The sequence below is a fragment of the Varanus komodoensis genome, unplaced genomic scaffold (assembly GCF_004798865.1).
Source record: "Varanus komodoensis strain SLA01 unplaced genomic scaffold, ASM479886v1 scaffold18_3, whole genome shotgun sequence".
NCBI lineage: Eukaryota > Metazoa > Chordata > Lepidosauria > Squamata > Varanidae > Varanus > Varanus komodoensis.
In genome coordinates this window covers 15652601-15674650 of record NW_025335549.1, presented here as the reverse complement: position 1 = coordinate 15674650, position 22050 = coordinate 15652601, and the positions used below count along the sequence as shown (strand labels likewise).

The 22050-nt window shown below is 51.7% G+C and overlaps 1 protein-coding gene across 1 annotated transcript in view; it reads right to left on the bottom strand.

The window, feature by feature from the left end:
- The window catches only part of ARHGEF9 (Cdc42 guanine nucleotide exchange factor 9), a 187167-nt gene extending 179228 nt beyond the window's left edge, over positions 1 to 7939 (bottom strand). The window contains exon 1 of the mRNA XM_044427207.1: positions 7839 to 7939. The gene's annotated coding sequence lies outside the window, so the exon portion shown is untranslated. The remainder of the gene's footprint in view (positions 1 to 7838) is intronic.
- Positions 7940 to 22050: the final 14111 nt, after the last annotated feature.

Here is a 22050-nt window from a genome sequence, read left to right as displayed (position 1 = left end):
AAAAGACACGGTAGATGCACAATACCTTCCGACTGTTAGTGCTAGGGCTTTCCGTCTGGAAGGGCTCTCGATTCAGATTCCCTAACTGCAAAAGAAAGACAATATGCTGGCTTGGAGAGACTTCTACAAGAGTTATCAAGCAAATGAATGAGAATTTGTCCAAGGGCTCTTAAATGCTTTTCAAGAAGATGGCTTGATGGTATCACGATGGGGATGGGGATGATAAACTGGTGCCAGCATCTCACTTTCATGTAAATTGGCTCTTTGCAGCCTTAGGTAGCAATTTGATTGTTTGCCTGTTTGCTATATTCATACCCTGCCTTTTTCCTTCCAAGGAACTCAAGGCAGCTTAAATAATTATCTCCCTCCTCTCAGTCTTATCCTCACAACCGTGTTGCTGTGAGCCACCCGAGGCTTTGTTGCGATGGGGGCGGCATAGAAATGTTTTACAGAAATAAATAAACGATGACCCTGCAAGGTAGGCTGGGCAGAGGGTCTGGCTGAGGGCCTGGCCCAGAGTCACCCAGTGGGCTTCATGGCGGAGTGGGGACTTGAACTCCTGGTTCCTCGGATCCTTGCCTTCATGCCGCACTGGCTCCCAATCAACCCGAGGCCTGCCTCAACTCTTGACCCCCCCCCATTCATTCTTGTGGGATGAGAGAACAGGGGGTGCACAACACAAAGCGCCGGAGGTACAAAAGGCCAGGAGTGCACAACTCCTTCCAGACAGAGGACTCCGCTACAGCCAAGGATGTTTCAAAGAAGCTGCCGGAGAACCATGTGCCAGTGCTGGATGGGGCTGCAGGCAAGGCCACGGGCTGAAACCCCCCCAACAGCAGCATAGCGTCTCGCTACCATGAGTGAAGTCTTGGAACAGGGTGGTCACTTTCTGGAGAGAGGGAGAAAGGTACTTAAGCCAGAAAGCCAGCCAATGAGCCAGGCGGTGGGCGGGGGGAACGGCTGCAGGAACCACCTGGTGACTGGGGGAAGGAAGCCCCGGATGGCTGGATCGGTGCCCTGGCCTGAGGTTCAACGCTCCCGATTTAGACCATGTTGTCCCAAAGTCTCTGGGGTGGTCGAGGGGAAGTTGTGCGCTGTCTTGAGTGTTCCTTTAACTGATGTGCAAGAGCTCACCGTCTTGGACACCTCTCCGTCTACTACACTATCTACAGATCCAGTGACCACTGGGATTATAGGACTTATAGGGCTCCATATGCCTAGGAGACACTATAGGATAGGTGGGGACCCTGTGGCACATGGATCAGATGCAGCCCACACAGCTACCGCATTCAGCTCTAACCTCCCCCCCCCCCCCGGGTGAGCGCCCCCTGATTTTTAGGGGGTGGGAACTGCAGTGGGAGGGAAGGGTCAGTTCTCCTCACATGCTGGAACCTAACCCCAAATTGCCTGCACGTGGCCTCTGGGGCCATCCTGCTGAGCGCAAAGGGAAGCTTTAAAAAGGAGGAGAAGGTGAAAAGAAGGCGATAGGGCAGTGGGGTGCACATTGGGGGGTGCCCGCTCTGCTCCCATCTCTGGTTCTGGCCCTGTGCACCCTGGCATGCAACTGCTAACCAGCTCCCTCCAGGTGGAAGGGGTCCTTCGGCAGAACAGCTTTCCCCACGGGGGACTGACCGGATGGATGGACCCCACTTTCACTGCTGCTCTTCCGTATCACTGGGTGAAGACGGGAACCTCTGCAGCTGGGCTCATTCCACCCAATGAGCAGCACTGACAGGCCGCCCTGCTCTGGGAGTCCCGTGCGCTCGTCTCCTTCCCCCAGAGCTAGTTATTCAAGGTACTGGGAAGGGAGTGATCTGCATTCCAAAGCAGCAGACTTGCACTGTCTGAGCAAGTTTAGACCTCATGCACTAGACGCAGCGTTCGTGTTTCATGCAGCCAGCAACTGGCATCTCCCCGTCTACAGCTAACAGTTGCACTGCAGGGTGGCCTGTTTAAAAATAACACCAATGCCGCTTTTAAGGAGCAGTCAGTAAGCCCTGGGAGGAAAAATTGATGTGTTCTTGCTCCGGGGAAATTCGCGCACGCACACCCTACTTCATTTTAGTACACGCTGCTTTTCTGAGCAGCAGCAGCAGCACACACACATTGAGAAGAAAATAATTATATTCGTCCCTACCAGGTTGTGAAATACAGGGAAGCGGTGCCATGTGGAGGAAGGGTCGTTCATACGTGCCCAAAAACCTTGGAGGAAGGGCAGCATATCAAAATGTGATCATTTTAAAAAGTTTCAGCTCACACAAGTGGTTTTCTGTTGAGAGCGGCTGTATTTCTGGCAAGCGCCATGCCTTTGTTTGAATGCCTGGAAGAACCATGGCTTATCACGAGGGAGCAAAGCTCCCTGCCCCCAGCTCAGACCTCCACCCCTTCTTCTAGTAGAGCTGAAATTCTGGTAGGGCTCTCGGAAGCTTCCTCTTTTGGGTAACTCCAGCTTGTTCTGGCAAATTGTGGTTAACCCTCACCAGAGTGTATGAAGCTGGCTCATTTCAAACCAGCCATGGTTCTGTTTAGCCACAGCATGGAGTTCTCCTGTGACACCAAGCAGCAGCATCAACGGAAGCCAGCAATTCCCATCTTCCCCGTGCAGTTGTGCCACAACAGGAGAAGACTGCATGCAAAACTAGGAGAAGACACCCTCCATCCCTGTCACGCTCTGAGTGAAAACGTCTCTACAATATTTTTTGTTTTATTCTATCCCTCCCCTTTCCCCAAAAAGATGGTACCAAAGGCAGCCAATGATACAATTCAATTAGAGACCAAAGGCATACTTAAAACACAGCATAAAAGAGACACATTTAAAGCAGAGCTAGAAACACAAAAAATAAAAGAAATATACCTCACCAAAGCACTAATGGTTAAATAAATCCCAGTCAGTAACCAAACCATCTTTGCCTGCCAGTGGAAGGACAATAAAGAAGGGATCAACCTGCCCTTCTCAGCAGAACATCTTAGGAGTGCTCCTCGACCCTGGGCTGTCTCTAGAAGCTCAGGTGACGGCGGTGGCGAGGAGCGCCTTCCTTCAGCTTCGGCTGATCCATCAGCTGCATCCCTTCCTGGAGAACGACTGTCTGGCAACAGTGACACACGCACTGGTAACTTCCCGTTTAGACTTCTGCAATGCGCTCTACGTGGGGCTGCCCTTGAAGACGGTCCGGATACTTCAATTGGTGCAGAACAGAGCTGCCAGGCTGCTGACGGGGACTGGGCGTTGTTCTCCTATAACCCCAGTCCTCCGTCAGCTCCACTGGCTCCCCATTGAAGTCCGGGCCCAATTCAAGGTGCTGGTTATCACCTACAAAGCCCTGAACGGCTTGGGTCCTGGTTACCTGAAGGAGCGGTTACGTCCATATGTGCCCTCCTGCCCCTTGAGATCGGCGGCAGAGGCCCTTCTCCGGGAGCCCTCCGTGAAGGAAATTAGGAGGGTGAGTACCCGGAGGAGGGCTTTCTCTGCAGTGGCGCCCAATCTATGGAATGTGCTCCCCAGAGAGGTTCACCTGGAGCCATCGTTATTTGCTTTTCGGCGCCAGGTTAAGACCTTTTTATTTAAAACTTATTTTAATTGTTAATTTATTTGTATTTATAGGATTTTAAATCTTTTAAGCTGAGATGCACCAGGTTTTAATATTTTTATTTATATAATTGTTATATTTATGTATTTTGTTTTTGTTGTGAGCTGCCCTGAGGCTTTGTTGAGATGGGGGCGGCATAAAAATGTTTTAAATAAATAAATAAAACATCTCAAAGCACCTCATTTTCTGGGAGCAAAAAGGGCCTTTCTCACATCCCACCAAATGGGACCTCCAAATGAAGGAAGGGTTTCCTCCAAAGATCTTAGGCTCATATTGATATAAAAACTTGATGTTTCAGGTAACCTTGCCTTAAGCCATCAGGCACTGGAGGTCAATGCCTGGCACTTTAGGTTCTGTCTGGAACTGGCCAGTAACCTGAGAAGCTGTTGCAACCTGCAGGTCATGCGCTGCCATCCTGTGCAGGTTTATTTAAGGCACAATCCTAGGAATGTTTAGGCAGAGAAGAAGTCACCCGGAATACTGATCTCTGTGGCCTTTCTGTAGACTTCATCAGATTCCTGTTCTGAAGGAAAGGTGCATTCAGGTGCATTCAGAAGGTTGGGGGCGTGGCTCTGAACAGCAGTGAAGTCGGAAGAAAATGTAGGATGTATGAATAATGCCGTGAAAGAAGCTAAGGCCAGCCTTCCCTGACCTCAGGGGCGCAGCATCTCTTTCAGCCCCAGGGCCAAAATCCATTTGGGGATTAACCCAAAGATCGGGGGGGGGGAGCCAAGCCCCTCAGCCAATGGACATGCCTGCTGGAGATGGCAGGAGGTCTCATTCAACTCGTCCGGAAGCCACCAGCATGGGGAAGGCTGACCCAAGGCTCTGATGTCTTACTAAAGGAAGAGAGAACTGGCCAATCCACCAACTGGTGGCCTGTGATTACATAAAATTCACCAAGCCGGTCAAATTTTATAGCCCTTCTTCACTCAAAGAGCCTATTATGCAATTTATTATCATTATTGTGTGACCATAAGCGATGCATCCTATAATTAAATGAAAATAAGATGAAAACCTTCACTGCCAAGTCCAATTTATATACTTAGCTATATTTTTATGATTCCCAAGAGACATAATTCTACTGCAGAAAACACCAAGGGCTGATAGGTTATACAAGGAATAGGGTTAGGTAACCATCCAGAGTACCTGCCACACCTGGAAAAGTCAAGAGTCATTTCACAAATGCTCATTGTACGTACGTGTGTCACCTGAAATTTAGGACACATGGCAGTAATATGGTGACAGTGATCTTTCTAGGCACTTGTCTCTTAACACACACTTCTGAAGGAATAGCGATACAGGAACTGGACACTAAAAGAATTGTCAAGCATCTCCAGTTTGATCTGAACACACCCGAAATGCTGTTAGTGTAGGACAGAAAGCCAGAAATGGCTAGTTTTAATTCTGGATGCCCTCCAATGCTTGCTTCAGCAAAGAGATCCTGCAGTTTGTAGCACAGTGTGATGAGGACTAGCTACATAGATGGTGGCCATCTCAAAACTTCTTCCTGCCTGTACGGCTGCACTCTTAGAGCTCGATCCAATCCAGTGGCCTGTCATCTTCCAGACTTGGAGAATTATGAGCATCCTGCAGAGGAAGGATGAAGTACGGAGGCAAAGGACACCTCTGCACGCCTCCCACCTGCAGGAGACATAGGCGGCCAGTTTAGGCTAAGTGCCGTGCACTGAGGAAGAAGGAAGACAGCGCGGGCACTGCCAGGATAGCTCCCAGCAGTCCTGGCATCTTGCCCCGGAGCACCCCAGAAGCCTCTCTCAGAGGCCCTTCTGGCAACTCTGGAGATGCAGCTGGTGTGATCCACCGCAGCAGGGAGCGGAAGACTGAGGCACCAAGCCCCCCGCTTCTAGTCCAGAGCCATTTTCTGGCCTTACACCCGGGAGTCCAGCCATTCCTAGGACTACCTGAAAACTGTCCAGAAGCCAAAGGAAGACTGCTCTGTTGAAGAAAAGGGGGTACGAAATTAACCTGGAGGGATGATCATGGAGGGATGGGTGAATTTTTCACAAGTGGGAACAAGAAAACTCTGCCCCCTCCCAGGTTGTTTTTTTTTAATAATGGATTTGGAAGAAATCAAAACTGACAGATTTGCCTATCCAAGCCCAGGGCATTGAGTACTTTGCTCTCCAAAGTCTGAATCCCTGTGCATTCAACCAAGTTAGTGCTTTGTTACAGTTACCATCTCTTTCGTCCTGACAGGTTGTTAATGTCTGTTTCAGAGTATTTGTTTAGCACCACCATTTAAAAAATATATCCCAGAGCAGCTTAGAGTAAATATTATAGCAATGCATCAGTATAAAGAGCGCCGAAGAATTGAGGCCTTTGAATTGTGGTGCTGGAGGAGACTCCTGCGAGTCCCTTGGACAGCAAGGCGATCAAACCGGTCAGTCCTAGAGGAGATCAACCCTGACTGCTCTCTAGAAGGCCAGGTCCTGAAGATGAAGCTCAGATTCTTTGGCCCCTAATGAGAAGGAAGGGCTCCCTGGAGAAGAGCCTGATGCTGGGAACAATGGAAGGCAAAAGAAGAAAGGAACGGCAGAGGGTGAGGTGGCTGGATGGAGTCACTGAGGCAGTCGGTGTGAGCTTAAGTGGACTCCGGGTGGTGACTTGCAAAAGGGAAGCCATTCCAGGAGGGTGCCTCCACCGAAAAGGCCTGCCGTGTTGCTGACGGATAGGTCTCCAAGGGATGTGTTATGGACAGCTTGAGGAAGACTGTATGTGCAGGGAGATGCTCTTCGTGTAACCTGGTTGCTTAATCAGCCCTTGAAAGTGGCTTGGTGCTCAACCGGCAGCCAGCGCATCTCTCCTAGCCCATCTCTCCTTCCGCAGCAGCATCCAGGGAAGCCCTGCACGGGCAGCCTGGCAGTAATCCAGCCTGCATGGACCAGCGGCCAAGCCATCCCTTGACCCAAGCCCAGAAATAAGCAGAGAATCAGCGAGCTAGCTCAATAAACCATTCGGTATGATCAACAGCCTAGCAGCTGCATTTTGTATCCATTTGGGGGGACTTTTTGGGGCGCTCCCACAAATGCATACACAGGTGTTCAAAGGGTAAGAACAGTTGATGTGCCCTCGTGCATCAGACCAAGCATCCTTCCAGCCTTTTCCCACCAGACATATTTATTTATTTATTTATTTCTGGGTGTATTGATTTATTTTTCTGTATTGAAAGCTTTTATAGACCATCCCATTACTGTCTTGGGACGGTTTATAACAAGCACAGATAAAAATGGCACAGCATACAGCAATTCACAATACATTCACAATTAAAGCCAATTAGACCTCAAAATAATGGGAGAATTAAAAGGTTTTTGCCTGGCATGAAAAGAGCAAAGCATTGGCACCAGGTGAACTTCCTTGGGTAGCAAATTCCACAATTGGGGTGCCACCACAGAGAAGGCCCTTCTCCGGATAATCACCCTCGCAATTTCTTTCCCAAAATTAGGAGGGCTCCCAAAAAGGACCTCCTTGACTATGTACTGGACTGTGTCTCCCATCATCCCTACAGTCTCTGCTGGTGGGGACTGATGGGCATGGTAGTCCAGCGTATCTGAAAGGCACCAGCTTGGGGGAGGCTCATCTAAGCCTTTGCAAAACCCTTCCAAGCCTTCGGTGGCAGCGAGCTTCATCATTTAAGAGAAGGTAGTCCCGAGCGCTGCCCGGATCCCAACAGCCAGTGAAGGGGCAGGAGGAGATCGGAAGCCTCAGTCTGTTGCCCTGTCAAACTGTCTTGAACTCTCTGGAAAGCAACAGAAAAACCCTCCCTCGGCCGGCTAACAGCACGATTGTACGCTTGTTCGCTGCGAAGCAAATGGCACTCGCTCCCTACCCGGAGTGCGCGTAAGACTGACCTCGAGCGGGGATGCCTGCGCCAAAGAAAGCCCACTGCGCTCGGGGACTAACTCGCGCAGCCCCGCCGGAGGAAGCCCCGCGGACCGCAGCGGGTCCGACTCCCGAGGAAGCCGGCGCAGGCGCGCGCGCAGCCAGTCTCGGGGCGCCGAACGCGGCGTCCGCCCCGCGCAGCCCGGGCTGCGTTCCCGGGGGTCGCCCGCACGACCGAGCGCCTGCGCCTCCCTCCAGGCTCCAGCCCTTGTGAAACGGCCCCGGGGGCGCGGGATGCCGACAGGCCCCGAAATGGCCTTTAAGAGAAAGGCGGGGAGCGGGGGGGGGGGGCAAACTCCTGCTGCCGAAGCCCAGCGGTTCCTCCCGTGCAGACGACATGCGCCGGCTTACCTCGTCAAGTGCTGCGCGGCAGCGGCTTCCCCGCCGCACGCGGTCCCTGCGCGGCCTGTCGGGCTGGCGTCGGCGAGGGGCCCGGCTGGGTCCTCATGCCAGGGCGGGCGGCTCCGGCGGCCGTCCGGTTTCCGCTCCTCGCCGCCGCCGCCGCCGCCGCCCAGTCGCGCGCCGCGAGCGCCCCCGTCCCCAGGTCCCTCGCCCAGACGCGCTCCCGCTCGCCCTGCCCGGCCAGGAGGCGCCCAGCGCGAGGAACTTTCCGCAGCCCGAGAAGCTCCGCGCACACGCCCCGGTCCGCTTTCCGCCCCTTCTCCGACGTGCTTTTGTTGTTATTTCCAGCGCCGCGTCTCTTCCCCTGGCACGTGTTTCCCAGGCCGAGCTGACGCACAGCCCCGGCTGCGGCTGCGGGGAAAAGCGAAGCGTTGGAAAGCCAGGCGGTTGCTCCGGGCTTGCGGAGACACGCCGAGGAAGCGGGGCGCAATTTCCACGCAAACGCGCGGAGGGAGGGAGGGAGGGAGGAGCGACGCGCGTGTGGATTTGAGGAGCGGGACGCAGCGCCGGCTGACCCGCAGGACTTGTTTCTTAAAGGAAACCCGGAGATGGGGAAGGTGGGCTAGAGAGAGGCAGGTTCCTCCCTTCCCTCCTACTTGGCCCCCTGACAAGTTTCCTGCCTCCGGCCGGTCTCCTGGCGAGCAAAGGAAGCGACACACCGGTGCGCGCACTTCGCAGCTCCGGACCCCTTCAGCGCGATCCTGCACGTGTCTACTCAAAAGTCAGGGCCTCCTGCGCGCTTCTCCTGGAAGGAACCAAAATCCGCTGAGCTCCAAAGGCGCGCTTGTAACTAAACGCCTGCGGACGGCCCGGTGTAAGCACCTTTGATCAGGAAGGAAAAACGGCGGAGAGACTGGCAGGTCCCTGAAGATTTGGCAAGGCTTAACTTGCCAAAGCTACTGTTGTGTTCCACAACATAAGCACCATTCCTGTTAGCTAGTGCAGCTTTTAAAGTTTGTTGGAAATCTCGCTTTCACATTTCGTGGTGCAGTGTTTGTGATGTGTTTACAGTTTCCTGCATTTTTATCTTGTACTTAGGTTGCGGATTATGCACAGCTGTGAACCACTCAGAAGCACTGGATGCTGGGCAGTGGAACTATAATCACAGGCTCCCTTCCGCCCCCACTGTGCTTGCGTGGAAGTGCAGGCGACGAAAACACCGCTTTCCTTTTCTCCAGAAGAACTTTGGGTAGAGATTCCTGCAAGTCAGGAAATGGGTTCTCAAGTCTGTCCTGACGGCACCGGAATGCCAAGGCTGCCAGAGAAGCGGTTGTTTCTGTTGCTGTTTCACTGAAAGCATCTGCTCTTTGTGCTGGTGTCCCCTTAAGGACCTGCAGTGAAATGTTGCAGTGCGCAGCATTCCTGTCCGGTGTACTAGCCAGCCAAGCCGTTTCCCAAGACACTCTGTTCCAGAACCCTCCCCAGTTCCCCATAATCACCCACATGTCAGCCAGCAGTCTGTACCCACAGTGCATTCTCAATCCTTACAGACCCCCCTTTTTTGGTGCAGGGGCATCCTAAAGTTTATATTTTATGTTTATTTCTACAAATTTTGGGGATCTCTCCAGGAACTGTGACTGGCTACCCTCTTCTTTATGGAGACTGTTTACATGGCTACACCCAGATGTAACCTCAGACCAAGGGAAGTTCGGGTTATATGTTAAGCTCAGAGTTGCCGGAGGTGCCCAACTACAGATTTGGGGTCCTGAGCACCAGCTTTCCCTCTTCTGCCCAGGTGTCCAGGGGATACCACGGGAGCAGTGCAGGTAGTGGAGAGAACAGGTATGAAGTGGCCTGTGCCCCCCCCCCCAAGAGGAAGGACCGCCAAGCAGTTTGGCAGTCCCCACCCCATTTTCCTTCCTCCCCACTGCAAAGAAATCATAACAGGCCTCTGCTCACTTCCTGTCACCCGGAGGGACCAAAGCAGCCAATCTGAAACAATTCTGGATTGGGTCCAGAGTAGACCCATTGTGAGAGCTGGGGATTCAGTTAGTCATGGCTAACCTGCTGCGTGGCTTTCAGCAGTGTGAACTGAAGCATAGCTAAGCCTGGATCCAGCCCTGTGTCAGCATCACCACCACTCAACCTTTCTGACTAAGTGTTCGCTGAAAGCCGTGATGGGAGATGTGGCTGATTATGGACATGGCTAAAACCCGTGGGGTGGGCACACCCACACTGAGGAATTCCTCCCTTGCCCGCCCTGCTTTTTCTCGTGGGCACACACCATGGGTAGGTGTCCCTGGGGCTGATCGTTCAGTCCATGGCAGGCACAGGTGAGGCTTTTCCAGGGATGCTGCAGATTTCTCCTGCCAAAAGTCATTGAGGCGAAACTTGCAAGGACCACAAGCCCCTGAATCCAAAGGCTTCAATCAGTCTATCCAGGCTGGGAGGAGTGGCATGAGGTGACCTTGCCTCCTCGACCTCCTGCCCTGCAATTTTTTTACAAGATGGGCTTTTTGCCCTTCCAACTGGGGGATTTTGGGGGTGAGGAAGGAGGCTGGAGAGGAATCAGGATTGCTGCTATCCTGGCCTCTGCACTCCCCTCCCCTCTTCACCCTTTTCTCCCTCTCCAAATGTGCTTTTCTGACTTTGGAGGCAGCTGGAATGGTACTTCCTGGACTAGTGGTGGGGGAATTTCATCTTCAGGTCCCTACTCAGTGACCAGAGCACTCAGACTGGAGATTCCAAACAGCCTAAATAAGCAACCTTATTAATAGCACCATTTCTACTGTATTCATCCATATAATGCATTTCTTTGTAACTGCTTTTAAAATTAGTATAATGTCTCCCTAAATAAATAACATTGAGGAACAAATGGCCAGCCATGATCAGGCCCTACAAACTGTGACAAAACTGCTTTTGGAACAGAAGGAGGATCTGCAAACAAATAGTTGAGGAATACTTCATAATATTCATCCAAGCAGTAGGATGAATACACTACAATATGGCCACATATCTGCCATGGAGCATCCTGCAATGGATCCTGGCAGTCTAGAACCGTGCTGATGTCTCAGTCTGACACAACAGGACTGCCCAGGTGTTCCAGGGTCATGAGCACAGACGCCCGTAATGGGCAATGCACAGATCTGAAGAATCTGTGCTGTTTACAGAAACTTACGACAATCCTGAAAATGCCAAGTTTTCTTTCTTTTTGATGCCTATAGCAACAAACATGGAATTATGCCAAGTATTAGGCTTCCTGCACTTGAGCGGGACTGGTTAGAAGCAATTTTTCATGCTGGTTTAAAGTGGGATGTGTGACCTTTTGGTTGGTGTGCTTCGGCTACTTGGTTCACTAATGTGCATCACCAGCTGTACACGAACTTGAATAGTGTTTCATGTAAACATCCTCCCAGCATTCCTTGCTAGCCCACACTCCTCTCCATCTGGCCAGAGGGTAAATGTGTGGACCATCAGTTTTCCACAGCAATGGCTGCTTTGGGTGCATTCTGGAAAGAAAAGGACCACAGGCAGATCGTCTTCTTTTCAAGGCCATTGAGTCCTCCTCCTTTCTCCCCCAGATCAAGGGCCTTCAATCTCCCAAGGTAACGCACCTCCTGTCTCTGCAGCCCTTTCCCTCCGGGCAATGCCAAGCCAGAAAATAATCCTGCCTGGCAATCCAGACCGGGTTGCTCAGCCCTTGGATTACAGTCAGCAGGATGCTGCAGTCTCTGGGAATGCAGCTTTCCCCCACCTGATACTCACCAGATGTTCTGGATGAAAACTCCCAGCATTCCTGGCCATTGGCTATGCTGGCTGGGCTTGTGGGAGCCGACATCCGGAACGCGCAGAGGGCAGCAGGTTTTGCAAGGCCGGTCCAAAGCTCGGGCTTGCGTACACGTCACTGTTTCGAGATGCCTTTGAACTGCACCCGTGCACAATTGCAAATCTGCTGCTCCCCCTTCCGAACTCTCTGATTCCAGCAACGCACAAAATTTGGCACATCCTGCCAGATGTTGCCAGCTGCAGATCCAGAGACTGAAAACACACATCCCTCCGTCCATTTTTTCTGCTTTGCAAACTGACTCGTCACCCACGAGACTTTCCAAAGAGCGTTCGCGGGGCCCTTAGCTATGTTCACACTTTGACATGAGAAACACACAAGAGACGTTCTCTGTGGGGCAGGTGTTACCGAATTGCACCTTTTCTCACCAAACCACACCTCAAAAACCAGCAGGAGAGCTTGAGTGTGGTGGACTGAAACCCCAGGGCTTCCTCAGTCCGGGGCTTTGCTGTGCAGCATCAGATAAGATGATGGGTCTGAACAAGTGCATTCCGTCCTCTAATAACTAGTGTTGGGGTAAAACACTTCCAAGGAAAGGGAGTGAGCCTCTCAGGGTGCCCTGACCTCCAATGCCCCTTTCCAAAATGCAAGCCTTGTTGTGCTGGAAAACCGGATCTACCTAAGACCTGCCTGCCTGCCTGCCTGCCTGCCTATCAGGCAAGGCAAGGCAAGGCTTTTTTCCCCTGCACAATTAAACGAGAGCAACTTCACCACCCAATTCAACTGGCTGGTGCAGACACAGAAGTGTCTTATTTGCTCCCTCTAATTGCAAACTCGGGTGCTGAGTGCCAGTGAAAACGGAGCTTAGACAAGGCCCCTTAAAAATAAGAGGAAGCATCCAGATCCTCAAGGAAACCTGGTATTTGCAAAAGCAATCCCCCTGTTAAAGAAATTAAAGAAACCCTGCATGTCACAGGGTGGTTGCCCAAGGGCTGAGATTGGTGGGAACCACCTGCACATGTCCCAGCCATGCCAAGCACTAGGAAGTGACCGACTGGGCCCCTGGGAAAGCAACAGTTTTGGGTGGAGGACCTCAGCCAGGAGGTTTGCGAAGCTGTGAGCAAGGAAGTTGCCTCTAAATTCCACCAGATCCTGGACCACAGCTGTGTGGTCCTAACCAAGGTCCAGGGATACCTTTGGGGCTTCAATATGGAAAACGGAGGGCAGGATGGTAGCCATCAGAACTGGGCATTCCACTGCAGTGCAGAAGGCAATGGAAAACACCACGGGATGCTCCTGCTCATCATGGCTAGAGCTTGGTCCAAAGATATTCTCGCCGTGATGATGCCTGACCTCCAGAATGAGAGGAGCAAGGAGAAACGGGAGTCAGGAAAATGGCAGCCCAAGGAGGACCGGGCAGCAGACACAAAATGGGAAAGCTGGGAAAGACAAGCAGGGAAAGGAGGGGCTCATCTGCAAAGCCCGAGCTGCTTGCAGCTGAGAGTCTCCAGGAGAAGAGGACAAGGAGGCGAGCGTCTGGCAGACACTCTGCGTAGGACCAGCCCTGCCAGGTAGCGAGGGGGAGGTTGCGCAACGTTTTCTTGCAGGCTCTGCTTGCATAAGCCGGTGCCTGCTAGAGCAACAGTGGGCAATTTGTGGCTTCCAGAGGTTTTAGCCTACAACTTCCATCAGCCCCAGCCAATATAGCCAGTGGTAAAGGAGGATGGGAGTTATCATCCAAAACCCTCTGCAATAGGGAATGATATATGAACCATTCCGGAGAACCTTTCTTACTTACTAGTGATCATCTTTCTGGATTAAACTGTAAGGGATCTCACACTACTTACACTATGGAGAGTTCAAAAATCTGCAGCTGTATTTGAACTTAATTGACCAATAGGCAGGCAAATGCTCGGCCAGCAGAAGGTTTCTCCCTGCAGAATCCAGCTTGCTTTGCAGGAATGAGCAGGTGAGACGCTTCAGAGCAGCAGGATAACCACAATCCCTCGTGAACTTCCGAAGATAAAGCCTCTCTCGCAGGTAAGGGAAGAGGAGGCTGTAAAAGAGACAATCCTGCTTCCCGCAGCAGGAGTTCAGCTTGTCAACCATCCAAAGGAGAAAAGAAACCAAACAACAACAACCCAAACCTGCCCTGGCCTGTTCCTCTCCTGTCACAGAGGTGTGATCTGCAGACATTCACCAGCAGCGCTTTCCTGGCACCAAGACTGCTGTAACGTATTACCTAAATGCGACAGATCGAAATGCTGTTGGAGGGCCAGCTGCAGGGCCCGGTTCTACCATTGGCACCCCTAGTAGGGACCCGTCCTTTGTTCACATTCCTGTCAACCTTTGTAGCCGACTATAACGATAAAACTGATCAGAATGGCGAGTTGGCGGCACCATCAGAAACATATCCTGGTCCTCTGAAGAGGATGCTTGCTCCGAGATGAATCCCTCCGAGTCTCTAATGGAGACGGCACTGGGAACGCACGGCCCCGTTGCTTTCCACCCTGTGCACAAAGTCAGGGCACCCTCGGATGTGGTGGGCTCCACCAGGGGTGAGCAGACCCCTTCTGCTCTTGCGCAGCCAGGGCATTTCAGCCCCTGGACTGAACGATCGCACGGGCTTGTCTTCTACTTCCTTTGTGAAGTTCAGCTGACCGGCCTCTTCTTCCCCTGCCACCAACACCCCATGCTCTCCCACTGCTTTTTGTTTCTGATGCTACAGCAAATGTTCACACGTGTGTGTCCATTTGCAAACACCGAGAAAAATGAAATACTCTGAGCATGGCCATTTCATATTTTAAGCTCACATAAATCATAGTTCTTCTGTAACTACTGGAATACAATGGAGTTTGCTTCCGCTGCCTGGATGGGTGTAAGCACATGGTGGTGTAGAAAAGGGTAATATTTTAAAATAGAATGATGAAATGAGCATTAGGTTACGTTAGTCACAATGTCGTGCCCGACCCATCGCGACCCCATGGACAACATTCCTCCAGGCTCTCCTGTCCTCCACCATCCCCGGAGTCCACCCAAGCCCACCCCCACCGCCCCAGTGGCCCCATCCAGCCACCTCATCCTCTGCTTCTCCTCCTCCTTTTGCCATCCATCATCCCCAGCATCAGGGTCTTCTCCAGTGCTTCCTTCTCATTAGGTGGCCAAAGCCAGGCCTGGGCTCCAGTGCCTGGTCCTGGCTTCCCCTGCCGCCACCGCTCCTTGTGGCGGTTTGTCCGTGGTCTCATGAGCGGCAAATGACACGCAACTGTGCAGGCTTTTACCTGGGCCCTTCGGCAATGCTGCAACCTCTCCTTGGCACTGCAGATTCCCACCTTTAAAACATCCTGATGCCGTTTGCATGAACAGCACAATTCGCACAGACTGAAAGTCAGAAGCTCCCGAGTTCTAGTGTGGTTTGCACAGATTGTGCTAGAATGATGGGATATGCAGAAATGTCATTAATGCTTCTTTTAAAAATGCAAATTACAGTCAGCTGTAGGCAGCAGGGTCCATGACTCACCTTGCATAAGATCAAGTAATATCCAGTCTGGGGCTAACAAACTAAAATCCAAGGGGCCAAATCATAAAAATCCATCAGAGTTCCAGTGTCAAATCTACGTCAGATTCCTCAACCAGCCCTACTTTGGACGTTTGGCTTTCTCAGGGCAGGTGAGCAGAATGCAGATCTCTGGGTGATTGGCAGTGGATTGGCAAGAACCCTCAGGTTCTAATTGTATAGCACAGCAACAATAGAATGACACACACTCTCTCTCTCTCACACACACACCCCACTAAATCGTGCTGTTGAAATTACGAAAGCTGGTTGTGCTGGAGAAGGGAGTAGCCAGGATTAGAATTTTGGGTGGAAGGACTATGAGTTTTGGTATGCAGAAGAAATTCTTGGGCTCGGAATTCTTCAGTGGAGAGCTCCTTGGATCGGAACCAAAGCTAGCATCCCATAATACTGTGGCCAGCAACATACCTGTGGCAGGGAAGCAATCTAAGTGCACCTGTTTTGCAATCAGGTCCGGTTGGTGGATCCCAGAGCACTAGTAGAAACCAAAGAAACAAACCCAAGTAGATCCCACAGGCATGACACCTACCTATCGCTGCTTCAGGGGGAAGGTTTTAAAAGAGAGTTTTGGTCTTGTACTTCTGCAAATGTGCAAGTTCCTGACATTTGCTGTCACTGCTGTTTTGCCAAGCGATGGTCCCAGCCTGGAACCCATTTCTGTTGGCACTCACCACCTGGGTTTGGTATTGGGAATGATAATACTTTTAATTATTTTTTTTTTACATAGCTGTATGCTGCCTTGTATTAGCCTTTGCTTAGAAAGGTGGGGCATACCACTGAGGATCAGTAAGAAATCAGTAAAAATCTACAAAAATATTAACTTCCTATAAATGTTTTGCTTTAAAAAGTTGCCACACTCCCATCTAATCTATTACCAAGACTTTCCCTTGCGTTTAAGCAACCCAGACATTTGCCAGCAGAGTTCCTCTTTCAGTACCTTTAATTCTTGCACAACTCGTCTAGCAAATATTTTACCCTATCCTTTTTCTTTGTAGCTTTTTTTTTTCCTTTCTCCAGTTGGCTTTTTCCCAGACAGAAAACGTCTCTTAAAATTCCATTCTAGGAAGTAACATTTTCTGTTGCTGTCAAAACACAGTTCCTTTGATATCTTAGAAGTGAAAGGAACAAACCCAGGAGATAAAGGGGAATGTGTGGCCTTTGGAAACCCAAACAAGTTTTCTGGAGAAGGCCGGGCTGCCATTGCTCAGGATTCTGCAGTTCAAACAACTTTGCCAGCTGCTTTTTGTTCCTATTGAGTCCATAGGAAGGACCTGGCTGGCTCTGGCTGCCCCATGGGGGTGAGGGGGGGATCTGTGCCGATGCCCCCCGTGCGCCCAGCTACAGGGTGGAATTGGGGGTTCTGGGCACAGGGGAGCATGGACACCCCTGCAGCAAGGAGGGGGCAGAGGGGGCGGAGTGTGCATCCTTGCGCGGAGCGTGGCCACACAGGGAAGTGCTCTTCCGAGCGCAAGTACAAATAAGTGGCAGCTTTGGCTGACCAGTGGGAAGAGGCACCGGAGAAGTGCGCTGAGGACACGCCCAGTGGAGAGTGCAGGCCAATGAGAGAGGGGCATGCACAGTAGTCAGGAGCAGTGCATCCTGGGATTGATCCCCCCCCCATAGGGATTGATGGGGTACCCCCACCATGGGGGGCGGGGGGGAGGAGGGTGGAAACCACACGAGCACGGACACCACCTGATTGTCTGGACCCGACCACCAGCTAACCGCACGGCATCCCTGAGCAACACGTGTGAGCACAGCCTGTGCCTGGCCCAGGCCCACCCACCGGGTTCCTTGCCCAGTTAGGCTGCCAGCCCTGGGCCTGCGTCCACCCAGCCACGCCAGCCACGTCTCCACAGTCATCCTGCCCAGGCCAAGCTGCACGTTTCCATCGCTGCACAGAGGGAGTGCAAAGCTCTCGTCTTAAATCACGGCTCGGGGGCCGTTTCGAAATCCTTTGCTGATGGGATCCATTGCGGTGTCGCTCAAAAGGTGCAGAGAGCTTTCGGGGGTCCTGACTCTGAGTCGCTCCAAAGCTTCCTGTCACCCAAGCACCGGAATGCTCTTTGCCACCATGCAGCGAGTGCAGCGCCGCAGAGAGACGGCCAGGCTAAATCTGCTTCTCTGACAGGGTCATCAGCAAAGAGCCAACGCTCTCTGCAAGGTGGAGCATCCACCCAGGCCACGCAGCCCCAGCTGCAGCCTTTTCAGCCAAAACTCCGGTTTTCCACCATGGAGAGAACTAGGCTTTGGCTAGATTAAACGTCATCTATTTTTTAACCTTGAAGCAGGAAGCCGCTCCGAAGTCAGCGCTGTTCTTGGCAAGAAAAACACCGGCCGCTTCCCTCGGGGAGTGCGAAGGAATTGTGAGTCGGGAGCGGAGTGTGTGCGTGCGCGCACACTTGCACAGTTCCTCTCTGGAACGCCCATGTGCTCTTTAAGTTCTCTTTCCTTCCGTGAAATGTTATCATAAGAGAGTAGCATAAAAATAGGCATGATACAATGCCCTCACCGGGACGGCTCTCCGAGCCTGTTAAAAAATTATGAAAAGAAAAAGCAAACAAAAACACCTTTGCCTTCCAGTGAAGCCCAGGGGCAAAAACGATATGGTTGCTGAGCAGCTGGGGGGAAAGAACAAAGAAGAGGAAAAGAAAACATTAAAAATATGTGAAAAGGAGATGTGTGTGTATGTATTAGTAGAGAGGGGTTTGCCGCGCCGTTCAGAAGTATTGTTCCTGACATGGGTGGCCACATGCATGCAATGCTGGGGAGCATGGGTCGCGCACCTTTCATGGGGTGCCAGGTGCTTCCCCCTTCCCCAGCTCCCGCCCACTTGCTGCGATGCGCCAGGGAGATGCGGAGATCCGGCAAACGCACTGTGCCGCTTGCCTTTCCTCCCGCTCCTCTGAGCACCCCTTGCATCCCGCACTAGAAACCGAGGAAAGGTGCTGCTCGCCCTGCCAGGAACACCTGGCCCTGCAGCCTTGCACCGTCCAGGCCAGTGCTGCTGTCACGGACTGGCAGCAAGGGCTGTCCGGGTTTGGGGCAAGCAGCTTTCCAGTCCTGGAGACGGAGGCACTGACCCAGGACCTTCCCCACGGCAAGTGGGACACCTGCCCCGGAGGATCAGCCTGAGGAGCAATTGGGAGGCACTTCGCATCTGCTCCGTCACCAGGATCCGCCAGGCTCGAACCTTTTCTAACATCTAGACACTAAAAGGTGCAGTTAAAAGCTGGACGTGCTACTTCAGGTTCGGTGGCCTAGCCTGCCTCCCAGGGTGGTTGTTGTGGGGGTCAGAGGAGGGGGTCAGCTGCCTTGGGTTCTTTGCCAGAGAGGAAAAGCAGGATACAAATGGAGGAATAAGTAAATCGGTTTGTTGTTATCGGTTTCATTTGATCCCTTCTTTGGGCAGAAAAGGAAGTGACAGAACAGCTGCTTTGGGTGCCTAGTGAAAACCTCTCCAATGGATCGTCCGTCATCGGAAGCAACGTGCGGCTCTCCCAGACTCACCACTGTCAAAAGGAACAGTGGGACTTGCCCCCCAGTAACGGGGTCATGCAATGGCCATACAACCGCAGGGCCCAGACCCTGAGACAAACCCCAGTGCCAGCTCTGTCCCAGGTCCATTCTCATAATATCAACTGGTCTCCTGCTTTCTCCATAGGATAAACCAGTTATCATCCATGCAAATAATTAGGGGGTGTGACTACATTGACACGGAGTCCATTAATGGGCACAACTCACGTTTCACGAACGCAGCCATCCCAACAAAGGCGGAGAGGGCTTGCCGCGAAGTTGCCCAAAGGATGTTGCTTCTACCCGCTGAGGCTTCAATGGAGCAACGGTTTTCTTTTCCACTGCAGATATATATCCATGATGAGGCTTGACCTTGCTGCTGGTTATTGCTGCTGTGAATGGCCTTAGGCTTAGGGTTCCTCTTTAAAATAAAAAATAAAACATAATTGCAGCAGGAAGGATGCTTAAGAGGGGACCCCCCACCCCCACCCAGGCCAGATATGTAGGACCCACAAGAATTTCGCTGAGACCTAAGGCACCTGTCCACAGAGAAAGCTGGTGCTGCCTCTCTGTATGAGTCACAGTACAGACAGAGCTGCGAATCCTTCACTAAAGACAGAAAGCTTGACCGGCCAGCATAACAGCCTGTTGCACTATTCCGGCAGAGAAGCTGCCAGAGGAGGAAAGCTGCCACATCTCTGTATGAGTCACTGCTCTGGCCATGCTTCCTTCTAATCTTCTTCCATTGGCAGTGGGTAGCTCTGAAAGGTGTCCGTTTCAGCTATGGTTGCATCATCTCATCACGTTTGATGGAGCGGCTCAGCAGCATCATGACCTATTCATTTCCCCAGCTCTTTATTTCCAGTGTCAATACAGCAGAGCCCATTTTTATAACGACACCAAAATGTTTCCAAGGTGCTTGCAACTCTGAATGAGTCACCATCCAGTGCTTCCTCTTTCCAGTCAGGAAGCAAAACTGGGTGGGTCTCCTGTGATGTGGGCTGATTCTTAGTCATCCAAACTCCGAGTTTTACGCCCAGGTAAATGAATATATGATTGCTATTTTAAAACAGTTGGGAGTCAGAAACCCTTGCCCATCGACTGCAGATCACCTGAGACAAGATCCGGAGTGGTTTTCTGCTCAGTCCACGGAAGATGGAACAAGATCAGCAGCTTCCAGAAGCCAAGGAAAGTTGATTGTCAGTTGGAAAAGAAGACCGGGATGGGGGAGAATTAAATGGCTAATTTCACCCCTTTGCAGCATCTCGCTTCGCGGGAAGAAGGCGTGGCTCCCTCTGTCATCTCAGGGAAGAGTACTTCTGCTAGGGGGGTTAGGACTAGCCTGGCAGTGTGCCAAGCATGGTTGCGCCCCTGCCCCAACAGGGGCTGGCTGGCAAGACCTCCCTGGACCGCCGCTCCTCCTCGTCCCTTGCCCCTCATTCTGGCCCAGACCATGTTGCCGGTGACCAGGGAGGGCAGCAGATGCTCCCAGTTCCTTGCCGACCGGCCTTGTGTTGTCAGTCAGGCTAGAAGCAGCAGGGAAGAGGAGGAGCTGAGCAGCCTGCGTCTGTTAAGTCCGCACCTTCTAGCCTCCATTCTCCCCTGAACATCATTTCTATTTCCCGCAACAGCAGGGGGTTGGACTCGATGGCCTGCACGGCCCCTTGCAACTCTGCTCTTCTAGGATTCTACTGATCGGAGAGGCTGCGGTTGCTACTCTTTTAGAGGTGTAAATACTGTCATGCATATCATTATGCAATATCATTATACTGTCTTTCCATTCTGCACTACTTCGGTAAATTCCTCTCTTCGGTGGTATAGAAAACATTAAAATAAATTAATACTCAAACCAGAACAAGCGTAACCTGGTGCAAAGATCCTCGTAGTCCAGCTACCGGTCTCTGCAATGAAGACTAGATATAACTGGCAGTTCTTGAAAGAATTGCACACAGTTTCCTCCCTATGAATAATGAATATCACTGTTGTTGTTCTTGTTGTTGTATTACTAATACCTATAGCAATCTAGTTCTGTGCAAAATTGTTTTGGCTTGGCTCCCTGCCTATGGAGAACGTGACAGATTTTGCATTTCAAGCAGGTTCCCGTGCACGACTGTGATTTTTCGATATCCCGGCTCCCAAGATGTTGTGCCAAGCATCCTTAAGCCTACTCGCAATTGCACTGAATGGGAGTTACTGCCTACTAAGTCTGCTTGGGATTTTACGTATTTCTTATAAAATGCACTACTCCTTTGCACTGTGAATTAAAGCCAAAGTGAGGCACAATTCCAGTGAAACATGATGCAATCGTACGGCCAAGCACCAAGGAAGTAAAGGGGGATCGCAATTGCAGATTTCATCAGTCAAAGCTGCCCGAGTTGCATCTTCCAACACACAAACCTGCAAAAGCGCCATCGGATCCGCATGTCCCCACAAAAACCTGCCTCGCTTTTGCCGAACCTGCTGACGTTGACAATGCCCCGCAGGAGGAGCCGCTCCCTCCATGGTGGCTTCATTTCAAGGCTCATTAGGTTCACCTGCATTGGCCTGTACCACCTGCTGGCTCTTCCCTCCCTCCCATCCCAGGTGCAAGCACCCCCCACCTCACCATGGCAACCGAGCATTCGGTGCTCCAGATGCCAGGCGCTTCTCAGCATCTCCAAATGCATCGGCCTGTTCTTCGCCTCCCGCCACCCTCCAACTTCCACCTTCGGACACCACCCCTAGGTGCAACTCTGATTTCCGGGGCTCGGTGCTGCGGGATGCATTTTTAAAGGATGGTGCTTAAGACAAAGGTGTAAATGCTAGGCTGAGCCTTGAATTTATGTGCAGGATGTGAACTTTGGAGAGCTTTAGATTTGTAATCCTGTAGTTCTAATAAGGACGTGTGACCTTACAGCTTGCATGGCCAGCATTCCCCCTCCCCACCCTCCACCCCGGCATTTTCTTTGCGTTGCACCCATCCTACCCCCCGTGGGAAATTCATGGTGAATTCCATCCAGCTACGCCTGACTTCCTGGTTGTCAAAGGAAAGCTTTCTTGCTTTCTTCCCAGGTTTTTAACACCTATCCCCAGCCCGGTACGCCACAGATATTTTGGACTACCACTCCCATTAGCCAGCCAGACCAATGGTCAGGAAGGGCGGGGCTGCAGCCTAGACCTTCTAGAAGAGGAAGAACATCTGCCAGATGAAGCAGAACAGCTATGCCAGGTTTGGGGGTACCCACTTGGGGTTCTCTGCCCAGAACAAGAGACGCTTTTGGTATCTACATCTTACAGATCTTTGCTTACAGAGAGTTAATTTCTGACTGTGCATTCCCAGTTTGTTGTGATGCGGATCCACTTCCCGC